Below are 27,501 nucleotides of genomic sequence, written 5' to 3' on the forward strand. Positions count from 1 at the left end.
AAAATTGAAAAAAACCCATATTTGGCAGGCAAGGGGCAAATAATATGAATCAAATGGTGGTAGTTTCATCCAGTATATGTGCCAGAGAGTCTGTGGGAGTCACTGTCACTCCTGCTAGCATAGCACTTTAGCTTTAGCAGTTAAAAGATGATCTTATGCGAATTGCTTGAAAATCGGTGTCTAATGTGGATGCTATTTTTTTCTAATTTGAAAGGACCATTTTTATTAATTAATTAATTAATTAATTAATTAAATTAATTAATTAAGTTACGCTTTTGTTAGCTGCTTTAAGAATTGTTTTAAGCTCTGTAGCAGGCTGTTGCTGCTCTGGTGTAGTTCTTCTGGCTACGTTTGAAGCATGGATGCTGCTGAAGGGAGTACAGATTGTAGGAAGTGCATTGTTACAAAGACTGAACTGTATTATCTGAAGAATCACTCTGACGTCTGTTAACACCTTCTCCTGAGGTAAACATGACTTTGTTTAGTGAGCAGAGGACTCTTTCTTTTTCCCCTTTTTCTTTAGAAAGTTAGCGCTCCAGTACATTGTGTTAAAGACATCTTAATGGTGAGTACTAAGAGGGAGCACTAAAAGTACAATCAGTTAATGGTGCAACACTCTAGGTATGCCCCAAGTTCTCCCTGTCTGCTGTGCTTTAATGTAGGTTAATGTTGACAGTTGTCAGTATTCTAGACCTCCCCTAAAAAAAAAAAACAAGTACTGTAAATCAAATCCTTTATCAGGAATCTGATACCAGTACGATTGCTAATATTTTTTAGAATGGGTGTCATTAGTGAAAAAAGTGTGTCACTGAATGACTGCAAATATTAAATGCATAATCTGTCAATATCTTCAGTCTGAGAAGATCAAGGCCCATAAGACCTGATGAGCTAAGTGCAGGAAAGTGACTGTTTTACATAGGATTACGAAAAACAAAAAAAAAGCGTGTGCATTTTATGGCAGGGCTCCCTCAAGTGGCCATGGATCAAGGCTGTGCATCAGTGCTGAAAAAGTCAGAGCGAGGGACTAATGTGCCAGTGTCATTATCCCAGTATTTTTTTTTCTCTCTCGGCAGCGATCCTTTTGATAAACACAGTTTGTTATATCGGTGTTAGAGTAACAGAGATAAAGAAATAACTCCATCCATTTGCAACAGTCTTTTTCATTTTTAACACATGGGGTCAGTTTGTCACTTCAGCACTGACAATTATCCAGAGCCAAGTTCCATACCACTGGGCGGCTAGCCCTGCCATTCTTCTTTCATACCTTTAACACTCACACACGTATGGACAATTCTGAGTATCCAGTTCACCTGCTGCATGTCTTTGGAATGTGGTAAGAAACCCACATGCACACAGGGAGGACAATGCAGACTCTGCACAGAAGGCACCCCAACTGAGATTTGAACCAGAGAACGTCTTTCTGTGAGGTGACCACACAAAATAACTATGCAAGTTACACAAATCTATTTCATACAGCAAAAAACAGTCTGAATGTCATGCATTGATATGCTGGATAAATATCATCAATGTCAGGTGCGATTCTGTCCAGATTGCTTGTATATGCATGTTCTGTAGAGGATATGGTTACATGTGGCAAAATGTGTAAATCTATTTGTTTGTGCAAAATGTGCCTGGAGTATCATTGCAGACACCAGAGAGATAAATGTGGGACTGAACAAAACAACTTTGATATAGAGTCCTATTTATTTCCCTTGTGGAGAGAAACTGATCCTTAAGGGTACAGTGTGGTTAGGCATAAGAGAAAAACTGCAACAGTGGTAGGCTGGTAGCTTTTAGGAAATAAAAATGGTCAGTATTTGCTCATTTGTTTAATCCAGTCTTTTTTCCTCCTTGTATTTTCTGTTTTTTTATTTCAACATTTGTTCCAATCATTTGTTTTTTTTTTTTTTGTTTATTTTGAAAATAAAACTGTATTGTATTTAGTTGTCAAGCACTTTAAAAAGCAGCATCTGGTTTAAAAAATAAGTAAAAGTGGGCTGCTTCACAGTAGATGTACTTCTAGGTTTTGCTGTCAACAGATAATTTGTCTGTGCTGTGTGTACTAATATGCAATCGCTGATGCCTCCCACCGCAAGATGGCGCTCAGTTAAAATTCCTGGCCTTCTGTTTTTAATTGTTGGGACAAACGCAAGCCTGAATGAGACATGGGTTCTTCTCCAGCCTATTTCTAATTCTGAAGGTGGGAGTATTATTTCCGAATCGTAAGGGACCTTGGAAGCATCAGCAGACATGTACGATGGCTTTTCTGAAGTTCATGCTATTGCTGCTGCAGGTATTTGGATTGTATCTGTGGACATAGGTGTGTATAGGTACATCAGTGTCTGAGATCATCCAAGGAGGCTGCTCTGATTTGCTCTCATTTGGCATCCACAAATTTTCTGCCTTACCCAGGATGTTCACCAAGGTATTGGTCATTATGTTCAAGCCTTGCAGGTTTAGAATGTTAATGTTCTACATTGTGTGGATGACTGGGTTGTAGTGGAATCACTGAGGGCTCCTGGTGGCAGTCTTGAACTTGGCACTTCCCTGGCTGCAGTCTGTGTAGTGAGTGTAAACTGGAGGAGGCTATTTCAATGCCTTTGCTAGTGTAGAGTTGAACACATTGTTGTGTCAGCCATCCCTGCTTGCAGAGAAGGCCCAGGATGAGGAGGCAGTGAGGGGTCCATACTTTGAACCACATATATCTCATGGGACTCTTGGCTGCTTCAGTCTTGGTGCTGTTCCATGCCTGATAAGTGGGGATGATATATTATGTTGAAAGATGTCTTTGTTTACAGAGTCACCATGTATGTGTATGTCTTCTGATGTTAACCCTTTTTGCCAAAGCTGGAGTACCTGGTAACCTCCAAGCAGAGCTCCCGTTCTTGTAACCAAACCTGTCATAGGTTCATCTGAGGGATTCTTGATTGGCATAGTGGGTAAGTTCACCTTGGATATTCCATAATTTGGGGAAGGTGCCCCCCCCCCAAAAAGAGCTTCATATTAACCATATGTAGTTTTCTTGGAACTAAATATTGTGGAACGGAAGCTGTTCCCAGAACCCTCATAATTCAGCCCTTGATTTCATTTTATGATGTTTTATCAAGCAAGAGATGCACTTTTTAAACCCTGTAGGCAGAAATGTGATGCACGTCCAGTAGTGGGCCACAGACAGAAGCATAACGTTCACTTTCCCAGGGATGTGAACCACTGTAAATGTGGGGAGAACTTAGAGATTCACTTCTCTAGGCCTTTCCTGGAGTTGTGGATTTAGAAGCAATATCCGGTTTAGATTTTGTGGGCATGGAAGCATGTATGTGCTCAGGAGATTGCAGTGCTCTCCCTTTTCTACTGTTAGTTGTAGGACAAAGGGAATTATTTCCTTCCCGCAGGTCCTTGATGATATGTGAAGCTGTATTTGGCCAAGCCAGGGAATCCCTTGCAAGTGGGACAGTAGCAAGCTCCACCTCAGGACCTGACTTCTGTTTTTCACATAACTGATCCTTCCACTCCTGTAGGGGTATCAGAAGTGAATGAAAATAAGAAGCTTTTTCTGTGAAGCAAATTTTCCATGTTAAGTGCCGGAGCTTCTCCATTAGAGTGGGACAGCAAGTGATACTAGCCCGCTCAGTCAGTTTACATGTTATCCTGACCTGTCACATGCACTCGGATGATTCAGACCTCAATTATTCTATGGCCAGTGTGCATATTGCACCTTTTTTCTGACCATCATGGCTTTGTGTTTGGCAGAATTGAGGTCTGTCAGTGGATCATGCATTTCCCTAAAGACCTGGATCCTTTGCTTAACTTTTAAGGAGCCCTTTCTGTTCATGGGATTTGATCTGATTGACGAGCTTTCTCTTCCTGTGTTTGAACCAGTTGGCTCTGCAGTCTTTAAAGCATTTTTTTGCCATCAAATCTGCAAGCACTTTCTAAATGGTCTCTGAAGCAATGCATTTGTTTTCCTGTCTTCTTTTCTAGAACGAAAATTAGTCTTTACATTTTGAATTTGTTAACCTCAGCTGAAGATTTGCCTGAAGCTGGTGCATGAGTTCAGGAACCTGAACAGTAGTTTATCTCCTTTGTCTTGGGACTAGAATGTCTGGCAAGTGTCAAGCAAAAATGTTCCAAATGGATTACAAATTCTGTGGTTATCCATTGGGAAACTTGCTACTTATATGAAAATACTTTGTTAAAAAGCACCTCCAGTATGTGCATGATTGCCTCTAATGATTGATTGCCTCAAGAATGTCAGTGTTGCACGTATCTGTTGTGCAGCCATTTGATCCTCAGTATATGCACCTTCATTTGTGCAGGGTACCTGTAGTAACTCAGTATGCCCCTTCATTTGCGGAGGGTACCTGTAGTAACTCAGTATGCACCTTCATTTGCGGAGGGTACCTGTAGTAACTCAGTTTGCGTTGTTGCCTCACAGCAAGAGGTTCTCCCATTCAATTCTCAGCAAGTGTGCGGGGAGTGCCTTCTGTGTGGAGTCTGCATTTCCTCCCCGTGGTCAAGTGGCCTCCGAAAGACCTGCGTGAATGGGTGTGCCTTGCTGAAGGTTTGGTGTTGGTCTGGCAACTCGGCACCATAAAAATCTACTGCCAATCATTAGCAGACCGGAGTTTCGCTGTGGCGACCCCTTACCGGGAAAAGCTGAAAAGATAGACAACAACAACCTGTAGTAACTCAGTATGCACTTTCATTTGCGCAGGGTACCTGTAGTAACTCAGTATGCACCTTCATTTGCACAGGGTACCTGTAGTAGCTCAGCATGCACCTTCATTTGCACAGGGTACCTGTAGTAGCTCGGCATGCACCTTCATTTGCACAGGGTACCTGTAGTAGCTCGGCATGCACCTTCATTTGCACAGGGTACCTGTAGTAGCTCAATACTTCATGACTTAGCCTTCTGACCCTTTGACGTTTGGCTCCCTCTGCCTCTTCACAGGTGGATTTATTGCTTGGGATCCATTATAGTTGTATACCCATCACAGAAGGGTGTTCAAAGTAGCCTCCCGTTGTCCCCTGTGCTTGAGTAGCCTTTATGTCTAGCCTTAACTGAGTGACAATATGGGATTAAGCCACGCACCCACTTATTTGTACATTTGGGCTATCTGGGGTGGGGAGATTTGAGATCCTGGCAATGTCTAATACACTTAGTCTTTTGAATTGTTTTATTTGAATTTGGTAGTAGTTTAATGCTATCAAGCCAGTGCCAGATTATTTTACTTCCATCTCTGCTTTCCCCTGACCCTTTTTTCTTAGTTATCTTTCGAATACTTTTGTAGATTCCCTCTACAGTAGTCTGTTCCATGGGTCCACTACCCATTTCTGAGAATTAGTATTTTCAGAGAGGTAGGGAATAGCTTCCAACTGCAATTTCATGTCTCTACCCATCTGTCTTCATTGTTCAGGACCCTTTCACATCTTCCTGAGCCTTTGTATAGCTTCCATCTCTTCTGTTGTCTAGAGGGAAGGACTCCAGTCCTCTCTAGTCTCTGGTCACAATGTTTACCTTTCTACACACTTTTCTGGTGGCATAATTTTTCATTGTAATTGCATACAGTATGGTTCTCATTGGCATTGTTGTAACTTGTTTAATGAGCATGGCTTTATTATATCAGTCTGGCTGTAACTTTTGTCTTAACTCTGGATTAAGACAAGCAAACACTTGTCTTTTATTGTTTGCCACCTTTGATTCAAATGGTTAAAATGTTATGCTTACGTTGTCAAAATTTTAATATTTCTAAATAAAAATTGTTAAAAAGCCACATTTAATTTAGGGGTTAAAGTATGTCAGAATCTAAAGCATAAACATGTAGTCCTGCATTTAATGGGTGTTAACACTGCTAGCTGTAAAATGACGGAATTGTCTTGTACAGACATGCCCACTGGAAGGATATGACCAGATACACATTTAAACAGGAATGCTAGCAGAATAGTAGTTCTTTTAGAGTATCTCTAAAGAGTTTATTTGCTTCTCTTTCCCTTTGCATATTTTCTGTGTGCATGCATATTTATAGCATTAGCAAAGAAGAATGTAAGGTAGTGGTCAATTCCTTTCTATAACTTAAGACGATAGCAGTGTAGCACAGGTATGGAAGAAGAAACGTGAAAAAAAAAATATATAGCAGCCAGTTATGTAGCTAGGGTGGAACTAACAGTACAACTTCTGTGGGAGCAAACTGTTAAGGGACACTATCAATGGTTGCTGATGGGGTTGCGAGTACAGTACAGTACTCCAGGACAATCGAAGCCAACCAGAAACTAAATACAAGAGGTAAAGTAAATCTCCTTTATTGCTTAGAACAGTGGCTTCGCGTTACCCAGAACGCTTCTTCAGACTTCAATAAAAACAACAGTACTGGCTCTAATTTTATACTTGAGAACAGCCAATCCTACACGTCTTATTCAAAGTACCCAATAGAATTTGCTAAAACAATCACATGAATAACATTCATTGAATAAGTCATATGTATTAGTCTATTTATATTCCTCACAAATCCAATAAAAATATAAAATCAAAAATATATATATGTATATATCAATATTTATAAAATATTTATAAAAACTTTGTTATATATTCTCTAATATATTCATAGACTGTATAAACAATATAAGTTTTACCATATATATTCTAAAATGCATTAAAAATATCCATATAAAGACATACCATATGAATAACATGTAAAAAACACATCTATATGAAAAGAAAAGTGCATATGTGCATAACTGTGTATGTGTGTTAAAAGGGGGAAGGAGTGGGTAGGTAAAGAAGCGAATTACATGTATATGTGTATGTTTAAAAAGAAAATGGTAGAAATAATGATAGTAATAATAATAAATGCAAATATAAATAAATGTGAATATATAACATATTAAAATTAGCGTTTATAGGGTCTATCAACTAAAAAAGGTCTCAGTGACAATTTGTCATTGAGTCCATGGCCTTTGTCCGCTCTGAGCTTGATAATCCATCTAATCTCTTCCTGTTCGGTTTTATTACTAATATTACCTAGTCTATTTGTTGACTGCTGTCGTCCTATGACCATAAAACTAAAGGTATGTATAGATCCATTATACAAAACATGTCTTGCCAAAGCATTAGCCTCATTCTCTCTGTTTATCGCATAGATGTGTTCTCTTATTCTCTCCCTCAGAGTTCTGTTGGTTTTTCCAACATAGAAACTTTGTCACTTCTTGCACACCGCTAAGTATATAACATTCCTAGACTTGCAATCTGCATACTCATTGAACTCATATCTAGTATTATTGTCTGGATGTATAAATATATTAGAGTTCATAATGAAGTTAAATTGATTGCAGCTCCTACAAGCATAAGTACCCTTCCTTTGTGAGTTGATCATAACGCTCCTATTATTTTCATAACACAAATGACGTTTAAGAGATTTAGTGATGTCCTTCATGGATGCATCTGCAGTCATAACAAATGGGTTGTCCTGTCGTCAGGCAGCCCTTCGGTCGGCCGGATTCCAAAGTCTGGGTCCGGCTTCGGCTGATGTCGCACTTCACCCGACGTCATCTCTGCTGGTCTTCGGGTATAAAGGCATCAGCCGACGCCATTTTCCTCAGTCTTTCTTGCCGCGTGGCGCCCGAAGCAGAAGCTGTTCGCAAGTGCCGGTCGGTCAGATCCAAAGATTACTACTACCGAATACTACTTCGAAGACTTCTAAAAGCTAAGTACCCGTTGGGGACTCTTTCTTGCCTCAGCCGATGTCAGAAAAAGTCAATAACTGTTTAACTTGTGGGAAACAAATACCTCATAAAGATTTCCACTCTTACTGTTTGCCTTGCTTAGGCCCAGGCGACGGCGTAGCAGCCTGTTCGCCTGTGCTTCCTTCAACCGGCGAGCGGCTTAGGCGTCGGTCGGAGTTGCTGAACAGTTTTTCGGCTCAGATTTTGCGTACATTATGCCGTCGGATCCTCCGACTACCCAAATTGTTAAAACGCAAAAAAAGACCGACACTCGCGGTCCGCGGTTTCGGCTGAAACCACGGTTAAGCAAGCGCGAGTGTCTCGGTTTCGGCGAAACCGAGAAAACTGGTCAATATTCAGCGAATCCATGACTACTACTGAGGCTCCTGCTACCTTACCTGAATCAGCCTCAGAAATTTTGCCTACAACTGTGGTTCCTAGTGATTTATCAGACACCATCCCTTTGGATGTCTCTACCCCAGCACGTGGTGCTGCTAGGCCTCCTGCAGCCATGTCTATTAAGGCCTTTGCCAGGGCTAAAGCAGCCAAATCTGCTAAATCAGTGCCTGTTAAACCCCCTCACACAGGCCCACTTCTAGTTCACAAATGCTTACTCTGGCAGAAGATTTAATATCCTTAATTAGGGATCACAATCTCACCCAGACAGGGCCTCTCAGCCCCCAGAAAAGAGACCTAGAGCAGAGCCCAGAGCCTGTGTCCTCTGATGATTCTGCGGATGACTCAGACATTACAGACCAGCCAGAGGCTCCTTTTTCCAATTATGAAGATTCCGATGCTGAAGAATCCATTCCAGCTGCCTCTCCACCAGAGGAATTCTCCTTTGGGGAAACCTTACATGCCATGAGAGAACAATTCCAATGGCAGGGACAAGATTTCTCAGATTCAAGAAAAAGGCTTAGGACTTTTCTGCACTTACCACAACATAGGCCCTTAGCTATACCTCCTGTTCTGCCTGTTGTGGACGATGCATTTAATGATGTCTGCACTGCACCTGATTCTTTACCTCCAGCCCCTGCCAAACCAGATAGATTTTACAGGGTGCCAGACACTCATCACCACCTATACAAGGCCCCACTTGCAGACCCCGAAACTATATCCCAGGGGCCTAAGGCAGTAGGCTCGACCACAGCAAAAAACCTTATTTCCTCTGAAAGGGAATCCAGGTCCTTAGAGATGGGGGAAAAAGTCTACACCTCTGCTACTCTCTCAGCTAGAGCTTTAAACTGTCAGTTTCACATGATCCAATACCAAGAGTTTATGCTTGATCAGTTAATTAAAAAGCTGTCCTCTGATGAATCTTTAGATAAGAAATATGTATTAGAAATGGTGAATAACATCCAACAGGTTAGTAACCATTCCTTAAAATGTGGCTATGATGCACTGGAGGCTTCATTTAGATCAGCCATGACTGGCACAGTGATAAGAAGGCATGCATGGTTGAAAGAACAGGTCTTACGGATCATGTTAAAGCAAAGCTATTAGATGCTCCTATGGATAAGGCCAGTCTATTTGGGAACCTGCCCAGCAGGTAATGAAGAAAATGGAAGAAAAGGCAAAATCTGTACAAACAGTTAAAGATTTCTTACAGGTTCAGCCCCCAAGGTTTAGCAGGAACTGGCCTGCCAAAAATTGGTCCTTTCCTGACTCCACAAGATCCCAAAGGGGCAGGAATAGCCGCTCTAGGGGCAGAAAACAATCCAGAGGAGGTGCCTACAGAGGGCGACAGTGGCAAGGCAATAACCGAGGCACAGACACAACCACTGCCACTGCAACAGGACAATCACAGTGACTTGGCTCTGACTCCACCTACCAGGGAGCAAATAGCAGCACCATTAGGCGGAAAGTTAGCCTTATTCTCGACAAATTGGCACTATATCACAAAGACAAGTGGATTTTGCAAACCATAGACCAAGGCTACGGTTCCACTTCCACACCTTACCAGTAAAAGAGGAATGCCAAACCTGCCTCCAAATCAAAAAATAGAAGCTCTGCAGCAGATAGCGGAATTAGCAAAGATGAGAGCTGTGGAAAGAGTACCAATAACAGAACGGGGCAAAGGATTCTACTCCAGACCCATCCTAGTGCCAAGAAAGAAAAACTGGAGACCTATTCTCGACCTGTCCATCTTAAACACATACATCATTGTCCCAAAATTCAAAATGCTGACCCTACAGCAACTTCTTCCCATGCTGGGCAAGGAGTGTTGGCTGGTAACTCTAGATCTCAAGGAGGCATACCTGCACGTCCCCATTCGACCAAATTGCAGAAGATACCTCAGATTTCTTGCAGGATCAGAGCATTATCAATTCTCAGCATTGCCCTTTGGCTTATCTACTGCCCAGAGTATTCACAAAATGCCTGGCATCAGTAATCGCTCACTGCAGAGTACAGGGAATCCAAATTTATCCATACCTGGACGACTGCCTGTTACAAGAGGACAACAAAAGCAAGCTGACAACAGATTTACAAAGGGTCATTTACTTGCTACAAGCCCTGGGATACACAGTCAATTTACAAAAGTCAAGGCTGATACCATCCCAAACAAGAACTTTCTTGGGCGCGGAATTGGACACAGTAAAACAAATGGCATTCCTAACTGCAGAAAAACAAAAGAGCTCCCTCTTTACTTCTTGGCATTAACAAAGCAGAACAAACTAACAGCAAGAAAAGTTCTGCAGGCCTTGGGCTTCATGGCATCATGCATAATCTTGGTCCCACATGCCAGACTGCATATGAGAAAGTTACAGTGGTACCTAAAGAATTTATGGTCTCAACACAGGCACAGCTTAGAAACAGAAATACCACTAATCCCATGCCTAAAACAGGAGTTCCTATGGTGGGCTCAAGCATGCCAGTCAAACCCAGGCTTACCCTTCCACAACTTTCGAGCAAGCCAAACCATCACAACGGACGCCTCAGACCTAGGATGGGGGGCGCACATGCTGGACAAATGCGTACAAGGACTGTGGACTCAGGACCAGCTGCACCTGCACATAAACCAAAACGAAATGCTGGCAGTAAAACTGGCAATCCAAATTCAGACCATTCCTCAAAGAAGGCCATTTGATGATAAGGACAGACAACACCACAGTCATGTGGTACATCAACAAACAGGGAGGCACTCATTCATACCCCCTATGCAGAATGACTTTGGACCTTTGGAATCTGGCTCTCAGCTACAACATCCAGTTACAGGCAATATTTGTACCGGGAAAAGAGAACACCCTAGCAGACATTTTAAGCAGAACCACCTCGGATGCTCACGAATGGATGCTACACCCGGACATCAAGGCCATCACAAAGAAATGGCGAATGCCACAAATAGATCTATTCGCTTCCCCACTCAATCACCAGCTCAAAAAATTCTGCACAAGGACATTCCACCCACTTGCATGGAAGGTGGACTCTCTATCCTTCAGCTGGAAAGGCCTGACAGCATATGCATTTCCACCTTTTCCCTTGATGTACAAGGTACTACTGAAAATCAAAGAGGAACGTCCAAGGATAATCCTGATAGCTCCGAACTGGCCAAGACAACACTGGTACCCATTGCTGAGGAGCATGTCTCGGGAGAAAATGTGGTCAATACCCCTGATGCCTCTGATGTTAACTCAGAACAACTACAACATCATACATCCAAACCTAAAAACCTTGCAACTGACTGCCTGGAACATCACATAGCAGCAACTAACCCAGACCTTTCCCAAAGGGTTAAAGACATTATCCTTGAAGCCCGCAGACCTTCAACAAGAAGGAACTATGCAGGAAAATGGAAAAGGTTCGTCATTTGGAGTACTGAAAGAGGAAACGATGTGTCGAACATAGATATTGCTAACATTCTGGAGTACTTGGCAGAGCTTCTACATACAGGCCTGTCCTATTCCTCCATCAAGATACATGCATCAGCTATTTCAGCAGAATACAGCTTTGATCCTCCTGTCTTTTCACATCCTCTACTCAGGCAGTTCCTCAGAGGGATCAAGAATGTAAAACCTCCTAGAAAACCACCATTACCAGCATGGGACTTGAACTTTGTACTAGAAAAGTTGACACTCCCTCCGTTTGAACCAGCAGCAACAGCAGATCTACAACACCTGTCATGGAAAACTGCTTTCCTACTGGCTATTACTTCAGCAAGGAGGGTTTCGGAACTACAGGCCTTAATGGCAGTGCAACCCTTCCTAATCTTCCATCAAGATAGGGTGTCCATGAGAACTAATCCTACATTTATGCCTAAGGTGGTATCCAGAGTGTCTTTAAACCAGGCAATCCACCTACCTACCTTCTTTCCCAATCCGCAAAACAGAGGTGAAAGAATGCTGCATACCTTGGATGTACATAGACAGTTACGCTACTACCTGGACAGAACCAAAAGTAACCAGCTTTTTGTAGCCTATGCAACAGGAAGGGAAGGAAAAGCAATTTCCAAACAGACAATCTCCAAATGGATAGGAAATTGCCTAAGATTCTGTTACTCCTACCATGGAAAACCAATTCCACAGAACATAAGACCTCATTCTACAAGGGCTACAGCCACTACCACAGCTTTCTTACGAGGAGTGGCAACCAAGGACATTATTGAGGCGGCTACTTGGACCTCCGTGCATACATTTGCCAAGCATTATAATTTACCTCTATATTCTAGATCCCGAGCAGGGTTTGCCACTGCTGTACTGCAAGGGATCCTAACTACACCGTAATTTTTATTCCTCCTCCCCTAGTTTGGCTATGGTATTCTACCCATTTGTTATGACTGCAGATGCATCCATGAAGGACATAGTACAGTTTTGTACCTACCATAAATGTAGATGTCCGAACTGGATAGCATCTGCAGTCAGGATTACCCTCCCTCCTTCCCCTCTGTGGTACTCCTAGGGTATTTACCCTCCTAATAGCTAGCTGGGGGGGGGGGGGGAGTCTCTTATGGTGTATTTGTTTGTATATATGTACATGCATGCTTATTTTTTGTGTTTGCCTTCTACCTTTTTGGAAACATTGGCATTTATCCAAAATTTCGCCTTCCAAGAGGGCAACTGGCATCTGGGGCAAGAAACACGGAGGAAAATGGCGTTGGCTGATGCCTTTATACCCGAAGACCAGCAGAGATGACGTCGGGTGAAGTGCGACATCAGCCGAAGCCGGACCCAAACTTTGGAATCCGGACGACCGAAGGGCTGCCTGACGACAGGACAACCCATTTGTTATGACTGCAGATGCTATCCAGTTCGGACATCTACATTTATGGTAGGTACAAAACTGTACTTTCCTGTAACTAATAGCAGGTCTATCACCCACTAGTCCCTTAATACTGTCATCTAAAAGCAAAATGTTCCAATTCTTATTTATTATGTCCACAACTGAGCTATTAACATTGGTATATGGAATCAAAAGCCTCTTTCTCATATCTTTAGATCTAAAAGTTTGCTTATGTGTTATATTACTATCTTTAATAATGGCTGGTACAGTACGCCCACTTCTGGTCTGTTGTAAAGGTAATAAATCTTTGTCTAAGTATCCTCTTTCTACGAATTCATAGTGCATGGTATCAACCGCTTGTAGTAATGTATCATCCTCACTAATAATGCGTGAAAAACGTGTGATCTGATTCTTAACTATATTTTTATGAATATGTGGTGGATGCATACTGGTCCTATGCAAAATAGCATTACGTCTACAAGGTTTCCTAAATATATCAGATGTTAAATATCCTCCATCTAACCTAAGTGTAACATCCAAAAAATCTATCTGAGAAACTGAAGTTGTACTAGTGAACCTTAAGAAGGTGGTAGTCCCATTAATATATGTCATAAAATCATTAAAGGTATCAACATCTCCTTCCCAAATAAAAAGAATGTCATCTACAAAGCGTCTGTAATATGTTATGTGTCTCGAATAATTGATGTGCTCTAATATATAGGTGACCTCCCAATATGCCATCACTAGGTTGGCATATGAGTTGGCGCAAGATGTTCCCATTGCCACACCTTGAGTTTGCAAAAAATACTCATCTTTAAAGAGAAAACATTATTACTCAGGACAATATCCAATAACATAGTAGCCCTTATAATTTCAGAATTATTCATCCCTTTCCTCATTAGGAACAACCTTAAATAATCTATTCCTATGTCATTGAATACAGGTAAAGAGGGAGGCTGCATCTAACGTTACAAGTATAGCAGGTTGTATAACACCTATATTACCATTCTGAATTGACAGAGTCTCTAGAAGTTGTTTAGTGTCTCGTAGAACAGAGCTAGTGGAATCTACCATAGGTCTAAGTGTTTTCTCTAAGAAAATAGAGATGGTTTCAGTCATCCACCGTCCTGACACTATGGGTCTAAGTGGGGGGTTAATCATGGTCTTGTGTATCTTTGGCAGACCTCTAATAACAGGTACAACTGGATCTTCAATCAAAAAATACTTATACAAATTCTCATCAATTATTCCACATATGAGCATATCATATAGATCAGCATGCACTGAACTAATTAACTTATTTAAATTCACTCTATCTATTTTCTTATACGTAGATCCATCAGATAGCATTGTATACATATTGTCATTGTAAAAAGCACCATCTAAAAGTACTATAGCACCACCTTTATCGGCTGGCCTTATTGTAATACTGTTGTTGCGTTGTAAAGCAAACAGGGCTTCCCACTCACCTTTAGATAAATTATAAAAATCAGGTCTCTTATCTTTACTTTCAAAATATTTAAGTAAATCATTAGAACATGCCTTCTCAAAGGTCTCTAACAAAGGATGCATATTGGGAATAAAAACAGAAGGTTTCTTATACATATTAAACTCAGCACTCTCAACATTTGCAACATTATCATTTTTAAAAAACATACTCAACGCCACATTTCTAGTGAAGCATTTAATGTCCACTGCAAACTCACTAACATCCACATCTTGAGATGGAATAAAGGATAAGCCTTTATTCAATAACTTTCTTTCAAAGTCAGTCAGTTTGTACTTAGAGAGATTTACCACTAAGTCCTTGTTATGGGCTTCAGCGTCTTCCTCTGGAACTCGGGGGGTTCTCCTGAATTCTTCCTCTTTCTGGTCGATTGATGTGGGCTCCATGACTGTCTCTGTTCCACTCGAAAAGGGAGCGGAAAAACAAGGTGTGATGCTTCATTAGAATGTAAGTCTTCATTTGTCACTTCAGCTACAGTGGTTTTTCTCCGTACCACTTGCTCGCTGAATAAAGGGACTGTACGTGTATCTGTAGCATTAGGTAAATGCTCTGTAAATCGCTGAAACAGCTGAAGCTGCTTCTGAATGAGCCAGGCACTCTGCGTTAATAACGTTGGCTCTAAGAGCAGTTGTAGCCGAATTATCAGCGCTAGCATCAGCATAATTTACGGGCTGTATGCAGGAAACAGAAAGAGACGTTGTTGTAACACTCGCATTGACTCCAAAAACAGTTGTAGCTGAGTTCTCAGCACTTGCACTAGCAGGATGTACGGGCGGCATACAGGAAGTAGAGGGGGCCGTTGTTGTGGTACTCGCAGATGGAAATGTCTCTCTGGGGCGAGGTGTTGCATTGTTGATGTTCCTAAACGGCTGCCTGGGCCAAGAGAAGACATTTCCTTTTGAAAAATCTGAGCAATCCCTTTCCATTTTCTTTTTCTTTGCTAAAAGAAGTCTGTGATCCAGTGACTGTAAAGTGGCAGTTATCTCTAAATAAAAATCACGTTTTTGTAGATCAGAGAGGACTCTGGCAAGTGTATGCTCTATCGACTGTATCTCCTTTTGTAGCTCTAGTTCTAGTGTAGAGTATTGTTCAATCAAAAGTCTCATATAACCAAAGCTGGTTTCTAAGTTAAGTTGCTGCCACCTTGAAAGTAAACTCGGATAAGTAGAGCCAAAGGTGGGCATTTTCAATATACGTAGCCCTCTGGGAACTATTTTAAACTGAATGCAAGCTTCCATGTGCTTCTTCTGCCACTGTATATTTTTCACTCTATTCAAAGTATCTTCCAACTTCTTCATTAACTGTAAAGTGTCTATATGTAAACCAGCATCTGTTTCTTTCATGGCTGCTTTAGCCATTTCCATATATGATAGTTTCAATAAGGGATTACTACTTACAGAAATAAGTTTAGTAAATTCAGATGTTGCAAAATCTGCACTCTCCTCAAGTGCAGCTCTGGTTCCTTCTGTCATGTCCCCGATGGTAAAGAAAAAATGCAAATACTTGATAAAACAAACACCAACAGGGTAAGGTATCACCTCAAAATACAAGAATAAAGTCCAAAAAAATAGAGGTAATACTCCAGGACAATCGAAGCCAACCAGAAACTAAATACAAGAGGTAAAGTAAATCTCCTTTATTGCTTAGAACAGTGAGCGCTTTCGCGTTACCCAGAACGCTTCTTCAGACTTCAATATAAACAACAGTACTGGCTCTGATTTTATACTTGAGAACAGCCAATCCTACACGTCTTATTCAAAGTACCCAATAGAATTTGCTAAAACAATCACATGAATAACATTCATTGAATAAGTCATATGTATTACAGTCTATTTATATTCCTCACAAATCCAATAAAAATATAAAATCAAAAAAATATATATATATATATATATATATATATATATATCAATATTTATAAAATATTTATAAAAACTTTGTTATATATTCTCTAATATATTCATAGACTGTATAAACAATATAAGTTCTACCATATATATTCTAAAATGCATTAAAAATATCCATATAAAGACATACCATATGAATAACATGTAAAAAACACATCCATATGAAAAGAAAAGTGCATATGTGCATAACTGTGTATGTGTGTTAAAAAAAGGGGGGGGGGAAGAGAGGGGGAATGGGTAGGTAAAGAAGCGAATTACATGTATATGTGTATGTTTAAAAAGAAAAATGGTAGAAATAATGATAGTAATAATAATAAATGCAAATATAAATAAATGTGAATATATAACATATTAAAATTAGCGTTTACTGCTAGCTGTAAAATGACGGAATTGTCTTGTACAGACATGCCCACTGGAAGAATATGACCAGATACACATTTAAACAGGAATGCTAGCAGAATAGTAGTTCTTTTAGAGTATCTCTAAAGAGTTTATTTGCTTCTCTTTCCCTTTGCATATTTTCTGTGTGCATGCATATTTATAGCATTAGCAAAGAAGAATGTAAGGCAGTGGTCAATTCCTTTCTATAACTTAAGACGATAGCAGTGTAGCACAGGTATGGAAGAAGAAACGTGAAAAAAATATATATATAGCAGCCAGTTATGTAGCTAGGGTGGAACTAACAGTACAACTTCTGTGGGAGCAAACTGTTAAGGGACACTATCGATGGTTGCTGATGGGGTTGCGAGTACAGTACAGTACTGACTTTTATTTAGTTAGCTGAGATTGAAAGATACTGCACCTTCCTAAATGAATGTTAATACTACATTCATACGCTTACTTAGGAGCTCAGCATGTTAGTAAATTGCTAACTGCAGCAAGGCGCTTGGTTCATTTGTCAACTTTACAGACTTTTATTTTCTGACCTTTGGGTTGACTGGAGTGCCAGGCTGGGGAAGAGCCAGATGACCTAGTTACAGTTTTGCAGCTGTATTGTCATTTCTAGGTAATGGAGAAATGGAACAGAGGTACTGCATTAAAACTTGTAAACTCTGACAGACAGGGCAGTAGGCTGAATTTGTACACGTGGCTTGCTGCTTTTTACTGCTTGCGTTTTCTTATGTTTTACCTTTTACATGTTTAAATTCAGTTGGCTATTATTGATAATGGATTCATATCTAACATATGTTTGCTGATTCGCCTGGGTCTTGTTAAATGATAAGACTGTCAGGCGGACAAGTTAATGGACTGGGATACACCAAGCTGCAAGGTAAATGTGGATGTGGATGTTTTTCTGTAAGGGAAAGCTTTGCATCAAGAGACCTAGAACAGAAAGAACTTAAGATTGCAGGAGTCAGCATAGACATAAAAAGGAAAGTGCATTTGTCTTTCAGACCAGTGTTTTCCTAATGTATTTGCGGTGGTGGTGCTGCGGTAGCATCGTCGCCTCACAGTTAGATGTTGCACGTTCGATTCTCAGAGTGTCTTCTGTGTGTCGACATGTGTGAATGGGTCTTCCTTCGCTGAAGGTTGTGCATTAGGCCCGGCAAGCCAGCACGTAAAAATGTACTGCCAATCATTAGCGGACTAGAGTTCCGCTGTGGTGACCCCTAACTGGGAAAAGCCGAAAGACAGTTATTCAGTTGTTCGAGTTATTGACACTGGGCAGTGTGAGCTAGAATTCATTCCGAGCTACAGAGGTAGTGGTCTGCACTGCAGTTTCTGACATGTTGATACATGCCTGTTTTGAAATGGACTCATTTTTAAACTTTATCACTTAAAATCCTGATACCTCATGTGGTGGGGCTCCATAAGAAGTGGATGACCTCTGAATACTTTGAAGGCAGATTTTATGATTAGTTTAACTCTGCGAATGAAGGCTGTGAGCTGTCAATGAGTTTTTGAACTAGTCACCTAAGACAGTATGCTCGACTTGCCTAAAAAAAGAGGTACTTAGCCTAGTGAGTTTATCCAGTTGACATAACTGTTTCTGCAGAAGCTGTTGTCCCCTAACATAGGAGCGAAGTATAACTTTGTCCTGTCCCTAGAAGAAAGAAGCAGTATGGGCTTCCAGAGCAGGAGGTTAATGGATTGGGAAGAAGTAATTGAATGAAATAAATCTGTTTAATGTGACTTTTACTGATTAGATTTTATCCTGTTTCTGTTCCAAGCTTAAACTATTTGCCAAGTGTGCTCTTGCTGTGGTCCTACCTCTTCATCTGAACTTTGAAGTTTAAAGCATAGGATCTGAAAGAAGGAGCGTTTTCTTATATTTCAGGAAAGTAGTCTTCAGATACTTGACATGTCTAACTTTGAAGAAAATTATTACATTTGGGGAGTAGCAAGGTTAAATCTAAGGGCAAGAGTCATAGTGATGTGTGTTATCACAGCAGCTGAGATTTCAAAGAGGCATCAGGGAAAGGTGAGGATGGTCAAAAATGGAAAATGTGCTTTGTAGCTGTAACTTAGTCTTACTAGCTAGAACCACAGATATTTCACAGGCTGGCTCTCCCCATTTGCTTTGTTAGTAAAGTTTGATTGTAGAAATGTAGGAGATGCTGCAGAAGGTGAAAGGGCAGCCCAGTGGAGGCATTTAAGGGGAGTCAAGATGCGTGACTAATATCTGACTACTTTGTTAAAGGAAACTTTAATTTAGTGCAGACAGATGGTAAAGGAGTGCAGTCAGACTGTTTGTTTAGCTTTGGAAATACTTTATTACTAGGGCATTTTTCAAATGTGTGCTGCAGAAACAGTGCTGCTTTCTCTTTCGCACCGAAGGTTGTGGTTTGGAAAGCTGAAAGGCTGCTGCAGACATTTTGTCAGAGTATCCTTTGCCTGTAAACAAAACAGGCCATCTCCAAACACAACTCTGTTATTGGAAAGTTTTCTGAGGTAATACCTTCTGCACCATTTGTAAGGTTAGCTGATGACAGTTCTTTACTCAGGCAGCTTTAGTAACAAAAGTGCTTACTTTATAGAAACAGTTAGCATTTTGTGCTTTTGCATAATGTCATTGCTGCTGTTTCCAAACTTGAGAGTTTAGCCTTCTTATTATGACAGAACTAAAGCCCTCACTTGGCTTAGTAGACCCTGCCATAAAGGGATGGGATGAGTAGCCATTCTAGAGGTGGATCTGAGAATGTCGGATGGCTATTTGTGCCACTGTCACTTTGTATGGAGTCCATGTAGTGTAGTAGCAAGGAATAAGTCATGATCGTTGCTGTTTTCGGTTGGGTTGTCAGTGGCCTGAAAACTATGGGTGGTTGCCTCTAGCCAGCAACAAGAGCAACATTCTGTAGCTCACATTTGATGTTTTTAGTTTTTAAGCACACACACACAAGACTAGGCCCTTGTTTGTGAGGAGGACATCCTGCCAATACCGAGGGGAGGAATGAAGATGTAAAATGCCCACCTGCCAGGATAACTATCTTTCTGCCACCACCTATAAGTAGTGGCATTGTAATGCAGGTCCTCACTGGGGTGCGGACCCCAGCCTTCACATGCCAGCTGATCCAGGGATAGTATGGTTAGTACAGATGTAGGCATGAAGACTACTTGCAATGGCACATGAGTAATGTGAGCCGTACTCAAAGCTTTATACCAGAGTTCGATTAGCTTGATCACATGACAATGCTGGCAAAGTAGAATAAGCACGTGGAGGCAGAATACACATGACCACATTCCCTTAGAGGAAGGGTGGTGTTACAGTGGACATCCTGGGGTGAGCTTTTGGCTCAAGTCCTAGCCTGGTGGTAGCCTCTGAGAAGGGCATTGAGCCCTTGCAGTGATGCGGGTAGCAAGTTTCTTACTCCACCTGCCCCACCCAATGTCAGGTTAGGGTTTTGCATGCACATTCTCGCATTGTTGAGATATGGTCAGGGGAACAAACCCCCCACCCCCCGTGTCTGGTATAATGATCAACTATCTGAAGGTTCTCATCCTAGCAGATCGGGAAATTCCACACCCCTGGGGAACAAATGGGTTCAAGTGTGGTCGAGGAAGCTTGATGGGTTGCAGGTGAGGGTGGGTAGCAGGGGGGGCAGCAGCCCCCCCCCCAAAAAAAAAGTAGACTGGAAAACTAAGGGCTATACAGCCACTGGTAAAGGACATTCAGGAAAAAAAACGAGTTTAGATTGGATGCATTCTGTAAAAAAATAAATAAAAAATTAGCAAGAGATACTTGTCATCAGGGTGCCATGTTTTTTTCCCTCTGACAATACGTAAAAATAGTCACCTTTGTTTAGAATAAAATACTTCTACAAAATTACCACATGAAAATGTGGTTATTTTATCTATTTTATTTTCATTTTGTTGCCTGGGTTAGTAACACTAGGAGGTGTTCATACTTCTTCTTTCGGCTTTTCCCAGTTAGGGGTTGTCACAGCGGAACTCCGGTCTGCTAATGATTGGCAGTAGATTTTTAAGGTGCTGAGGTGCCAGCTTGGCGCCCAACCTTCAACGAAGGCACGCCCATTCACGCATGTCTTTAAAACGCCACTCGACCGTGGGGAGGACATGCAGACTCCACACACAAGGTGCTCCAGCCGAGAATCGAACGGGAGAACCTCTTGCTGTGAGGCGACAATGCTACCGCTGCACCACAAGGCAACAACAAAATGTACTTAATCTTTTCATATATTTTGTATCCACTAGTGCTGCCACTAAGTCAGGCAGAGGCAGCCTTGGTTTAGCATCCCATTTGAAGGATTGTGCACTCATAAGTGCCCCCCCTCCCACACCTGTTATGTTGTAGTACAGTGTCAGGATTGGAAACTGAATTCCAGAACTCGCTGTTTGACTAGAGCCACAGATTCCAATCTTTGGTCATCAAAGGTATGTGTTACCTGTTTGGTCCACTGATGTAATTTAAAATGATGCTAATGTCTGGAATTTGAGGTAGAAGGGAAAGGGCATTTAAAGAATTTTTGTCACAGATGTACAAAATATTTTTGCAGTTATTTGGTAACTAGTTTCTAAAAGATATATTACCAGAATCTATTCAGTGATTTAGAGTATAGTTTCATAGTAATTGCTGAACTGAAAAAAAGTTTGTACAAGGTTGTGTGGTTTTTTTTTGCCGTGTTTACTGCCAACGTTGCTATGACTACATAACAGTGCTGAGCAAGCTACTGCCGGATGGTGTTCTGTAAGCTTTTTGAGCATGAGTCACACAAAGAAGTGGCGATAAGCAGCATATTTGTTTTTTCTAGAATAAACTGTGTGTAGTGTTGATCATATGTTGCAGTTTTTAATATTGCATGTAATATAGTATGGTGTCTTACACTTTGTGAATAATTGTAGATGTTAGCTATGACTCTTAACAGGGTGGCTACAAGGTACTTCTCAAAAACAAACCAAAAACAAATCACTGTAAAAGTCCCCCTCCCCATTAAAAACCTTCATGTAAAGTGTGTTACCATGCAGTGTCATCATCAAGCTTTGAGCGAGAACAGAAGGATAAGCTATGTTACCAAAAGAGAGAGACTTCTAGTAAATTCTTTGTAGTGTAAATGTTGCAGTCTTTTTAATACCACTTGAGGTTTAGCTGTTTTACTTTGGAAGGTATTTCCTTGCTGTGAAGATTGCAGCTGTAGGACTGCTGTTTATTTGGCCATTTAAAATGGGTCACCTTTTAAGAAGTGTTTTGTTTTTTGTTTTTGAATCCTTGAGCACAAGAAACCTTTACAGGCTTTCTTTACAAGGTTGTTTTACAGTAAATTATACACAGTAATTGTATAATTGAAAGGGAGCCTTTGGCATTCCCGATATCTGCTCCATTGTCTATAACAAAATGTTATACAAATGCATTCTTATTTATAGGCTTTCATAAGAAATCATGTAGTACTACGAGGCTGGAGAGTTGTTTCCCTTGCCAAGAGTTGGATATAGGAAGGAAACAGGTAACTGCACGCTTGTTTGTCTCGCTTCCTTTTCAAGAAACGTTGTGGATATGTTTGTAGCAAGCTGATGGAACTCCTGACAACAGGCTCACACCATGGCCTCATTCAGTAAAGGGTTCATGATTCAGCTTAATCCACTTCTTTGACTTGTTTGCTACCACAATGGGTAGAGGGGGAACCTGGTCCTGTTGATGAAGTGAGTTAAGATACCAGTATGGCCTTTGACACCTACCTTACAGAAGGTTTATAAATGAAAAGATACATCTCTAAGGCCCGTAATAGTGGTGTGGATTGGGAAACGTCAGCTTGTTCTGAAGCAGAGGATTGTAATTGTATAGCTGTCAACAAAAAGCCAGTAAGCTATAGAATTTGAGGGTTCCCAGATGGGACTGGTGGTACTTAAAATTGTGCTAGATGCTTCTCTGGGTTTGGAAAGGAATATCTTGTTTTCTGATAATATGGAGAGTGATGTGGTAGTCCTGAGTGAATGGGTCTTGAGTTACCTATGGTAACTAGTTTTGTAGGTAGATATGTAGCAGCTGATGTTTACAAATGAGCAGTAGTAAAAGCCAGCAGAAAGCTGGGGGGTATGTATTGCAAAGAGTGGATTTTAAGAAACCAGTGGGGTGGGGGCATTCTTCTAGTATACCAGTGAGTCACCAGTAAAGCTACATTTTGGGGTTACTGTTTAAATATCTTTGGGGGGCATAAAGAGAAAAGACGCTGCTAATTAGGTAGCATACAGTACAGAGTTACCACAGTGATGTAGGGAATGGAGGCGCTTTGGGCATAAGGAGAAGCTGCCAGAGCTTTATATGTTGGATGAGAGACTAAAAATGGTGAGGTTTTCTTACTTGGAATTAGAAGCATCATCTTCCTTCTGTGTTAGTACCTTCATGGTATATGTTCTGGGCTGCACCAAAGCACTGTTGGTAGCTTTTGTTGCACTCTTTGGGTCACTACATCAGGTCAGAATTATGGTTAAGACTGAGTGAAGCGACTTTTGCGTTATATGTGACTATTGGCATTCACTCACAGGTTTGGACTGAAGTTGGCTGTATTTCTTAATAGAGAAGCTGAAACTGGGATTAATGCTATACCAATGTGTAGCAGGAAAAATACAGTGACTTATTAGATTCCATTAAATTTCAAAGGTAAAGCAAATCTCTGCACATTGCATAAAATGATTTGCTGTCCAATGTTCGAATGGCACAACGTAATCTGTTCAAAATATCACCATCGTAAAATCACTTCCTGCATATGAATTTGGTCGGAATGTCGAACTGCATGTATCGAAAAGATCGCATTTGCAGTTTCGACATTGTGTTTGCAGTTCATTACTGCAAATCACGTGATGTAACATTTTTGTAGGGGGGGGGGTTGTGCCCTCCCCTTGCAAATTATATATTCCAACTCTGAGATTGCACTACAGTGAGGAAAAAGGTAATTTCCCGAGCCCCACTGTAGCGTGATCTCTAGTTGAAACATCAACTACACATGTGCAAATGCACTGTGCCATTCGCTGTACTGACCACTCACAGTAGTGCAGGTAGTCAACACGGGAAGCAGCCTAACGACTTTCGACATTCCCGTGTTCGTCGAACCTGTACTCTACGTTTTGATAGTAAACCCATAAAACATAGATTTATTAGGATTGTATAGGGCTTCAAAAGCATTAGGTGGAACACCAGCTTAGTTTTTGTAATGGTGCTTAACTGTAATTGGAAGTGGTGATGTTTTCACATGTACAGATTTGAACTTCCCAAATAGGAATTGTCAGGTATAATAAAATACACGTTTTGTAAACAACTTGGTGTAGCATTATCATTTATGACAAAATAAGCAATGTGAGAGTGTTCAATCTCGCCGTTTGTTCTTACACATGGGTTCGGAGCCGATCCTCGGCTCCGAGTCGGTCGCTTGGCAAAGCTCTGCATCGAGAAGAAGCTCGAGACCAACCTGTCTCCCACAATTCCCCTCTGCCTTTACCTCAGATCTAGTTTGCCGCGGCAACCTTCGCATCATTTTTGATGAGCTCAGACCACCTGGCAGATAAGATTGCTTTTTTGTGTAAGATTCTTAGATAATTTTTTTCCTCGTTTTCACCTTTAAGCTTGTGTGTGTGTGTGTGTGTGTGTGTGTGTGTGTGTGTGTGTGTGTGTCTAGTGAATCGAGGGTTTCTCTCTTATACGTATATATATATATATATATATATATATATATATATAATTAGTTAGTTCCCTCGGGGCCTACCCCACCCACTAACTTCTAAATTACTGGATTTGACAAATTACTGGATTTGACTAATCTTTATCTGGCTTTTGACATTATTGTTGGCTGTTACAAGACTGTGTAGACTTTGTATAATCTTACTGGATTGACTGTTATTTTATTATTATTATGTCTGAGAAAGCTAAGTCAGGCTTCAAACGGTGCCAATGTGGACAGAAAATGTCTGTCACAGACAACCATAGTTCCTGCGTCTACTGTCTTGGCCCTCTCCATCTGCAAGAAGACTGCTCCATTTGTCATTCTTTCAGTGGAAGGGTCATGACAGATAGGCGCAGGAAACTCATGGACAGAGGCCTTTTGAAACCTGCTTTTCAAGAGGCTCTTGATGCATCGGACCAGACATCTAAATCCTCGAAGGAATCGAAGACGTCGGAGCCCATGTCATCGGCTCCGAGCTCTTCATTTAAAGTTCGCTCTCCGGTTCCACAGACCTCTGGGCCGAGTGTCGAACTTCTGTCTCGAGTCTTGGAACTGGTGACGGAGCTTCCACCTCCTGTGCTTTTGAGGTCGGCTCCGTCTTCGATTCCTTCGACGCGTTCTTCTAGACCCCTCTCTGACACCAATGTAGACCGTGTGGTGCAGAAGTTAATGGAGAATACGGCCTTGTCCAAACTCATCTCAGTCTCTTCCCAGTTGGTGTCGAGACTCGAAGGCCTTCCCTTATCTCCATCTGTTCCTCCTCCGAGGCCTATTCAGCCTTCGGAGCCGGGAGAGGCAGATCTGATGATCGTGGAGCCCTCGGTGCCGGAGCCGTCTTTTTCTCGGTCGGCACTGTTCACCTCGACTCCGACGGATCCATTACCGGAATCGCGGAGCCGACTATCTATCCTTGGTTCGGGGACCGAGAGTCGGACCGATGTTTCGGTTCCGACTCTCCCTCTCGGTGCCTCGGCACGGATTGACTCTGCTCCGTCCTCGGGGTCGATGCCCTCTGTCCCCGTCTCAGGGATCCCTCCGCTTTCTTTGGAACCGAGGGATTCTTCGACTCGGGACCCGGTGGTCTTCGACCTCATGAGGAAGGTGTTGTCGACGCAGACAACCACTTCAGCAGAGACAGCTTCCCTTTCCCATAAAGGCCCGTTATCTTCCTCTGCACCCACGGCTACTTCAAAGCGTCGAGCACCGGTGTCTCAGCCACTCCCAGAGGGAGCCCCCTCTTCCTCGGAGGCTTCTTCGGATGCCCCCCCCCCGAGGAAGTTCCGAGGCAAAGGTTGTGTAAGAGGAGACACTTGGATTCTCCACAAGAATCCTTAACATCGGACACTGACTTAGATGAGTCAGAAGGGTCCCCGAAGTCACCCTCAGAGGATGTCTCCTTTTCAGACATCCTGGAGATCCTGAAGCAGAGAGGTGATTGGCAAGCCCTACCCCCTTCTGAGGATGAGTCAGTCTTGCTGAAGGCATTCGGTGCTCGCCCTTCTTCCTCCTGGGTCACTCCGCCCTTCGATGAGTTGATGGAATTGATTGCTCGAAGGGCGTGGGAGACACCTGACACGGTGGAGCCAGTCCCTAGGAAGCCCAATAAATATATTACGGCCCCTCAAGACAAGGCATATCTCACAAAAGGAGTTCCAGTGGACGCTATGGTGGTGGCAGCTGCCACTAAAAAGGAAATGTCTGAATCTTCCTCATCTGTCCATCCGCCTAACAGAGATTCTAGGACTATGGACAGGTATGGGAAGCGCATTTTTAGTTCAGCGGCTTTTTCCATGCGATTGCTGAACTGTTTGACGCACTTCACACGTTTACAGAGTGATCTAATCAAAGAGTTGGGAGATGCCCTCCAGGGTACTACAGATGCTGCTGTCTCAGAAAAAATTACAGCACAACTCAATACCCTTGCATCAATTGTGAACTCGTCCATGAGGCTCATTTCATATGCAGCCGAAGGGTCGAGTAGGGCTGCGGCTTCAGCGATTGCCCTTCGTAGGCAGTCCTGGATGCGCTTATGTTCCTTTGCGGAAGCCTTCAAGTCTTCCTTTACTAACACCCCATTTGACGGTGCCACTCTCTTTGGCCCCAAAGTAAAGGAGACCCTTACCCGGTGTGAGCAAGAGGGAAATACTCTGTCTGCTGTCGGAGTCCATTTTTCCACCCCATCCAGACCGTACCCCAAAGGGCAACGAGGTGGAAAGATGTGGTTTCGAAAACCCCAAGGCTCTTTCCCAGGCACACAGGGTGATGCCCCCTCCAGAGGCAGAGGGGGGGGGGGCAGAGGTGGAAGACGCCGCCCTGGCGGCAGAGGGGGTTCGCAAAACCAAGGTGACAGGGATACACTCCCTGGGAAGCCTTTCCAGCACTCCTGAGAGGAGGCCCGACTGTCCTGCTCTGGAGGCAGTCGGGGGTCGCTTAGCTTTTTACCCTCAGGCCTGGCAAAGTCTTACTTCAGACAAATGGGTAAAAGGCATTGTTACCAGAGGTTACATAATTCCATTTCTATTTCCCCCATTTCCGCAGAAGAGACTCCCAGATGTACCGCCCCATCTGCGAGGTCCTGCAGCTATAGAAATTTCAAAGCTGCTAGAAAAAAAGTCATCCAACCAGTCCCGACGGACCAAAGAGGATTCGGAACTTACTCAGGGTTCTTTTTAGTTCCAAAAAAGACAGGGGACTGGAGGCCAATTCTGGACGGGGACTGGAGGCCAATTCTGGACCTAAGCAAGCTCAATACTTTCGTCAAGAAAGAAAAGTTCCGGATGGTCACGCTTCAATCGATCCTTCCATTCTTACAGAAGGACGATTGGATGTGCTCAATAGATCTCAAGGACGCGTACTACCATATCAAAATGGCCAGAGCGTCCAGGGATCACTTGCGCTTCCAGCTAGGAGCCAGTCACTTTAAATTTCGAGCCCTGCCCTTTGGTCTGACCTCAGCCCCCAGGGTCTTCACCAAATGTATGGCAGTGGTAGCGTCTCACTTGAGACGCCTGGGATTCCAGGTGTTTCCGTATCTGGACGA

The sequence above is a fragment of the Protopterus annectens genome, chromosome 11.part0 (assembly GCF_019279795.1).
Source record: "Protopterus annectens isolate FY-2018-M chromosome 11.part0, PAN1.0, whole genome shotgun sequence".
In the NCBI taxonomy this organism is placed as follows: Eukaryota; Metazoa; Chordata; order Ceratodontiformes; family Protopteridae; genus Protopterus; species Protopterus annectens.